The sequence below is a fragment of the Equus przewalskii genome, chromosome 30 (genome assembly GCF_037783145.1).
Source record: "Equus przewalskii isolate Varuska chromosome 30, EquPr2, whole genome shotgun sequence".
Taxonomy (NCBI): Eukaryota; Metazoa; Chordata; class Mammalia; order Perissodactyla; family Equidae; genus Equus; species Equus przewalskii.
In genome coordinates, this window is record NC_091860.1 from 20288517 (window position 1) to 20295420 (window position 6904).

Sequence of the window (6904 nt, forward strand, 5' to 3'; positions counted from 1 at the left end):
TTCTCCAACACCTTCTATACTCTTACCCTGCCCTATTTTTGTTCATAGTTCTGTTTATTATTATTATTGCTGTTGTTAAGTCCACAAAGCCAGGGAATTTGTCTCCCTGACACCAGAACACTGCTCAATAAATATTTATTCACTCAATAAATATTTGTTAATAAATAAACACTTTGGTGTATTACCTTCCAGTCTTTTTCCCTAAAAACATGTATACATAAATTATGTTTATAAAGCAGTATTTTTGTTAATTTTCAAAGCCATTCTATTCCCAGGAGCCCCAAAGAGAATACCTGAAACACTCATGATTTGAAAGATAAAGCCCCAGTTGACTCAACTATATGTTGATTCCTCTCTCGGCACTTTCAGAGCAGCAGCTTTGGGAAATGGGCCCTGGAGAACGGATAGCAATACTTATATTCCAGCTAGAGCTGAAAGCCTTTCAAAGGGCTGCTTGGCATGACTGTGTCATTTCCCCTTTAGTGTCATGCAGCTGCTGGGATGTGCACAGACAGAGACATAACTGGTGATTGGGTTTACCCAGAAGGCTGAGCAGACTGGACACAATGGGAGATCAAGCTTGTGAGAGCACCTCGGAGCAAGTGCAACGTGAAGGCATCTGAATGGGTGGTTATTGACTGTGCAGCTCACTCCATTCCTCATCTTCACACTTGCCTTGACTTAAAAAATTTGAGAGCATCTGAAGTGACCTATTCAACACGCCTTCAATTTACATCAACGTTTTCCTGACTCTCCACCCATACTGTCATCTTTCTTCTCTTCTCAGAAACAAAAAATCCTTCTTCCTTCCCATGGTTCCTCCTTCCTTGTGGTTATGCTCTTAATGGCAGCCCATTCCGACTTCCCTAGGATTCGCTCCATCAGTTATCTCCTCTCTCTACTCATATCTTGTCTTTCCAGATATATTGATTCCTTCCCCTCTTTTTCTGACTGTCCTCAAACTACCTGATCCTAAAAGTAACCCTCCTTCCCACTCACATTACCCATCCCATTTCTTCCCTTCTTTTCATGTCAGCCTGATTGACAGAGAAGTTTACACCTCTTGCCTCCATCTCCTCTCCATCCACTCTTTCCTTAACTTCCTGTAATCTAGTTTCCACCTTGATCCCAAGACCACCAATGACCTTCTAATTGCTCCATCTGAAAGCCTTCATTCACCTCATCCTTCTCCACCTCTGTAGCCTCTCACCTTCTCAACTATCGTTATCAACTGTATAACTACTGGCAAGAATAGTCTCCTTGAAATTTCTTCCTCACCTCTCTATTCTCCCTCCTAATACATCCTACACGCTGATGACAAATTAATCTTTCTAAGGTACAATTGCGTTATGTAAGATTAATTTAATTTTTTTTCTATGGCTAAACCAGACATTCAATAAGTCTTGTATCCTTGGAGAGAAGGTGCAGAGATGTGGGATAAAACATAACACAGAAGATTTTCAGCAGCAGACCTTTCATAGATGCAAACAAAGCTCACCCAGAGGGAAAGCTCAATGGCTCTACTCACCATCAAGTGTGATAAAGTGGGCACGGCCACTGCTGTTGTCAACAGTCTTTGGTGAATTCGAATACAGTAGGAGCTAAGGAATGTCCTGCAAACTTACTGCAATTGGTTGTCTCGTCTATCCCAGTCCTTCTAAATTTGCCTTAGTGCAGTGATGGCCAAGGTGGAGCAAGGTAGAACCACACTTCTGATGTGTCAGTTACTTAGATCTGAACCAAGACAGGGATAAACCACCAATCTGCAGTACTCAGGAAGGTCTCCAGCACCCAGGCCTTCTTCACCAGCTCTTACTCTCATAAGTCAAGCCTTTCCCATCCAGGATCTCATTCTCTGACTGCTGACAAGTCCCCTCTCAAACCCTTGCTCTCCTTCTCCCAAGGTGCAGTCATCAGACACAGGCTTGCTCAGGACCAGATTTCTATGTTTACTTTATCGTCATCATCTCATCAGCATGAGGGAAGGATCCTATCTCCAGTGGCCCAAGCAAGGGGATACACACCCTTCAGTGTCTGTGATACCCTCTCCTCCATTCCCTCAACTGTGCTCTTGCTGTCTTGCTGTCAGGGAACCAAAAATGCAATCACTTCAGCCATCCCCTCCCTGTCATCTCTGCTTCTCCACTCTGCCTTGCTGGCCTGCAATAGACCTTAACTTCATTCATTTAACACATTCTCTTTCTACTAACCAACCCCCAAATTCCCCTTCTTGAAAGCAATACGTTTATCCTGTTCTGTATTACCCAACGAGATCGTTAAGGATTTTTGGTGTAGGTAAAACTTGTCGACTTTGGCAAAAGGTATCTGTTAGAATAGAATGAGCAAGGAGGATAAATCTAGGCCTGATTTTAAAGTTATGAAAGTCTGACCTACCTTCATCATTGATGGGAATGCATCTGGGGACCGCAGGTTTTAACCCCTCGTACTCACTATGAACTCATGGACAAATGGACTTACGAACAGCTTGTTTGTAAGTAGAGGCAAATCAATATGATTAAGTGGATCAATAACTGGCTGAACAACTTTACCAAGAGATGCACTGGGGCTGGCACAGTGGCATAGTGGTGAAGCTCACGTGCTGCACTTTGGCAGCCTGGGGTTCGCAGGTTTGGATCCTGGGCATGGACCTACACACCTCTCATCAAACTACACTGTGGTGGCATCCCACATATGAAATAGAAGAAGATTGTCACAGATGTTAGTTCGGGGCCAATCTTCCTCGCCAAAATAAATAAATAAATAAAATAAAAACAAAACTTCCTTATAAACAAAGAGATGCATGTTGGTAGACTCATGTCAATCTAAAATGACATCTCTTTTGCTTGGTCAGTCTTCATTTTCGCTCTGTTCATGCTTCTCCAATACATGAGGGGATAAGAAAATCAGTGCTTAAGATTTTATTTTTAAGAAAGAATCATGGTTCTCACACAAACATAAAATGAACACGTGTCCATTAATTAGCTCTTAATTAATAGTGGAAGCAGGGGGCTGGCCCGGTGGTGCAGCGGTTAAGTTCGCACGTTTCACTTCTTGGCGGCCCAGGGTTCACCAGTTCAGATCCCGGGTGCGGACATGACACCACTTGGCACGCCATGCTGTGGTGGGCATCCCACATATAAAGTAGAGGAAGATGGGCACGGATGTTAGCTCAGGGTCAGGCTTCCTCAGCAAAAAGAGGAGGACTGGTGGTAGTTAGCTCAGAGCTAATCTTCCTCAAAAAAAAAAAGGAGAAGCAGGCCCTTTCACATAGTGGAAATCAGTTGCATCTCCACTGGACAAAACTCATTTGTATTTCCGCAGACAAGAATTATTTGTATTACTGTGTGTTTTCTACAATTTACAATTGCAAAAGAGTTCAGTCAAAAACAATGAAAGACATGGACCCCTGGAAATCAGACAATCCATTTCAAGGCCTTTCACGATTTTTCCTGACAGCAAGAGGAAATTTAATAATCGTAAAGCAATCTGAGGTTTTGTGCTGGGGCCAGTTACAAGGAGAGCGGAAAAGGCTGTAGTTTAGCAGTCGTGCATGTGGGAATGGCTTAGGAATTTAAATCAGTGTTATATTCAGTATGATGAGGCTGTCAAAAAAATCTTCGTATTTTCTTTTTTTTCCAACTGAGCCATCGTCTGTAGAATGAGAGAAGAGCAAGGCCTGCTCTGGTCAGCTGGGATCAGACAACTGGGTTCTGTGTACCACATTTTACAAAGGTCAGAGACAGTCAGGAAGGCAAGGGAATGTGATACATGCCCATGAGGAGTGATGGAAAGCTAGGAATATTCGCTCAGTCTAGAGAAGAAAAAGCCCGAATAGGAACAGGATAGCTGTCTTCACATTCTTATAGGACAAATGGAGAAGAAGGCGTAATGAAAGTCTTCCTAAATAATAACCAAATTTATGGTGATGATGACAATATCAGTCAGCATTTATTGAGCTCTGTGTCAAACCCTGGGGTAAGCGCTTTACAAGTGTCATCTCACTTAATCCTCATGACAGTGAGAAACGAGCGCCCAAGCCAGGACTTGGCAGACAGAGATGTCAAACTATGGGGGGGAGCCAAAGGCCTCAAGCGCCCTCTGAGCTCCTAGATTACACAGTTCTGTGTCAACTTTCTGTTCAAAGACCTTCAATGGATCCTCATTGGCCACTATGTTAAGTATAAATTTCTCAGCCTGATAACAAAGGCTCCTCACAGGATGGCGCAAATCACTCTCTCCAGGATCGTAACCCAGATAGTACTACCACCAACACCACCACCGCTCCTGCCAAACATACCACATCCAGCCGTGCAAGATACTGACTCAACCAACTCTTCACCAACTCAGTCAACCCTCCAACCTCTATAATTCTGCTCATGCTTTTCCATCTCCAATGCTTCCTCCTCTACACAGTCATTCTAGTACGTTCTTCCCCTCCTCTCCCACCCTCTCCCTCCCTACAACAGCACATTGTACTCCTTTGCCACATGCTGGCTGCTGTCACAGTTAATAAGTACTGGTTTTATCTCTTCTGCTGGATTGTGAACTCCTTGAGGGGAGGGCTGTTGAATGGGTGTGTTGAATGGCCAGAGAAGGAAGGTGGGAGTTAGATGGGGGAGAAGGAGCTCTGGGAACATCCCAAGGCAACAGAAGCAACCCCAGGTCCTTCACCAGGGCAGCAATTTCTGAAATGCCTCCATCACCTGTACTTCCCTGAGAGATGTTTTCTCTTTTTTCTCCCCTCTTAACAATATGAGAAAGGTGTGAAGGAGACGCCGAGCAGTCTGTTTCCTGAAGGCAGCCTGGCCTCCCTGGAGTGGAGGGCATCCTGTTGGATGACAGGTGTGGGTTTCCTCCTTTCAGTACCTAGCCTGTGAGAGGTGGTTCACAAGGGTTTGTCAAATGACTGTATTGATTTATTGTAGTGGAGGTCAAGACTGGACAAGAACCTTTGGGTCCAGATTATAGGAGGCCTTCACCACCAGGACAACGGGACACTTGCCCAGGAAAGTCAGTTCCCTACACAATTCTCCCTAATTGTCTCATTTGTATTTTCTAGAATGTAGTTTTGTAAAATGTGCTCATACAGTTTTGTTTTTGGTGACCTCATTCACTCATGTCCTGCTCTAGTTTCTTAACACTATGGCAGACATTTGACGCTTTGTGTTTTTTCTGCTTTGTCACTTCCCACCCAGACCTCGAATGTGCTTTCCCCCTCCTTCTTGGACATAGAAATTTCCTTCGCCATTTTTCCCCTCTCCCTCCCCCAAATCCGTAGGAGCCTCTGGACAGGTCTGTTCTTCTCTCGAGGATGTTCACTCTTTCCTCCCTTCGCTGTTCAACTGCTCTGTTTCAACAGACAGTTATTTACTTTAGCTTGGACTTCTCTGGTTTCCATTACTGAGGTCCTATTCTTTTCCTGTTGAAGGCTGCAGAGAAAGCCAACCTACCCAGAGAGCAATCAGGAATTTCTCGTTGATCAGCGGGTTGTCTGCACTTTTCACATCTCTTTTCCAGAACCACCGGGAGCATCAGCAGCATCCTCTCCACTCTAGATGGGTGGGCTCCTGGCCACTCTGGCTGTCCTGCCCTCTGGAAGTAACAGGAGGGAGGTGCTCTGAGCTACCAATTCACTGTTGCCTCTATGATCTCAACCCTCAGAACAGCCCTGTCACCTGGGCTACCATCTCTACGCCACTGATAAAAATATTGCAATGTAGAGAGATTGTACAATATGCCCGACGTCCTGGAGCCAGTGAGTGGCAGAGTCACGATGCAAACTCCAGCCTTTCTGACTCAACATGGACACCTTTCCCCCAGACTACAGAGCATCTTCATATTTTGCACTGGGGTTAGAAGAAGACTTACATTTTCTTTAAGGTGCTGCCCTGACACAAATTTTTTAAAGTAAAAATAAATTGCTCCATTAAAACAAAAAAATCACATTTGAACACTCTAACACAATGTTAACCCTCTTGTAAACATAACAGATGTGTCACCTTTGCAAAAATCCCTCACTGAAACTACCTTCTGTCTGGTTCACGTTGTGAACCATGTAACCATACATGTTCTGTGAATCAACAACCGTATAAAACCAAGGATCAAAAAATGTTGCTCGAACCAGTGTTGCTTCAGGGATGCATTTGCCATATTTCCTACAGCTCTCTTCCTTTTTCCAGAATTTCTCCCCATTTCCGTTTCTAGAGGTTTTCTTTCAAAAACTGCCAAGATTTGTAATGAATCCATTCACTTTCATTCCCTGCGTCTTAACAGCTTCAGCAACACGGTTGTCCAGCTTTGGACCCCGGATGAGCCCACGGCATGGTCACAGACTGAAGAGCACAGCTTCTCCCCTTGGATCACTGTCAATTTCACAGCATCCTCAAGTTTTTCTAACCTGAAGGATGACGTGTTTGCCTTCTCCCCTGTCTGTTCCCTGCAGTCACCTTAAGTCTAGAACATAAATTCATTTTTAATTACTCAAAAAATTTAGTCCATAGTTCAAAAGATGCAAGAGGGTATATACTTTCTTGTCTCAGTCACTCAGTTTCCTACACACAGGCTACCACTGTCACCAGTTTTTTTTGCAGCTCATGGACTGTTGATGTCTTTTGCCAATTCAAACAAGAAAGGTCTGGGTGAATAGTTTACTTTTTCCTGTGGCTTTAAGCTACTTAAAAGAAAATTCACCCATTCAGTTCAACCCACTTGAATTCCATCTCCACCTTCAGTCTCGACTTCAACGGCACTTCCCACTGGAAGCCTTTCCTGTCCCTCCCATGCCTGTGTGAGGCGACCCTCCATTGTGCCCCCATGACACCAGGCACTTACCCCATCATCCATCACGCTTGTCAAGCAGAGTGGAAATCGACTGTCTGTCTGCTTCTCACCTCGGAGCAGAGAC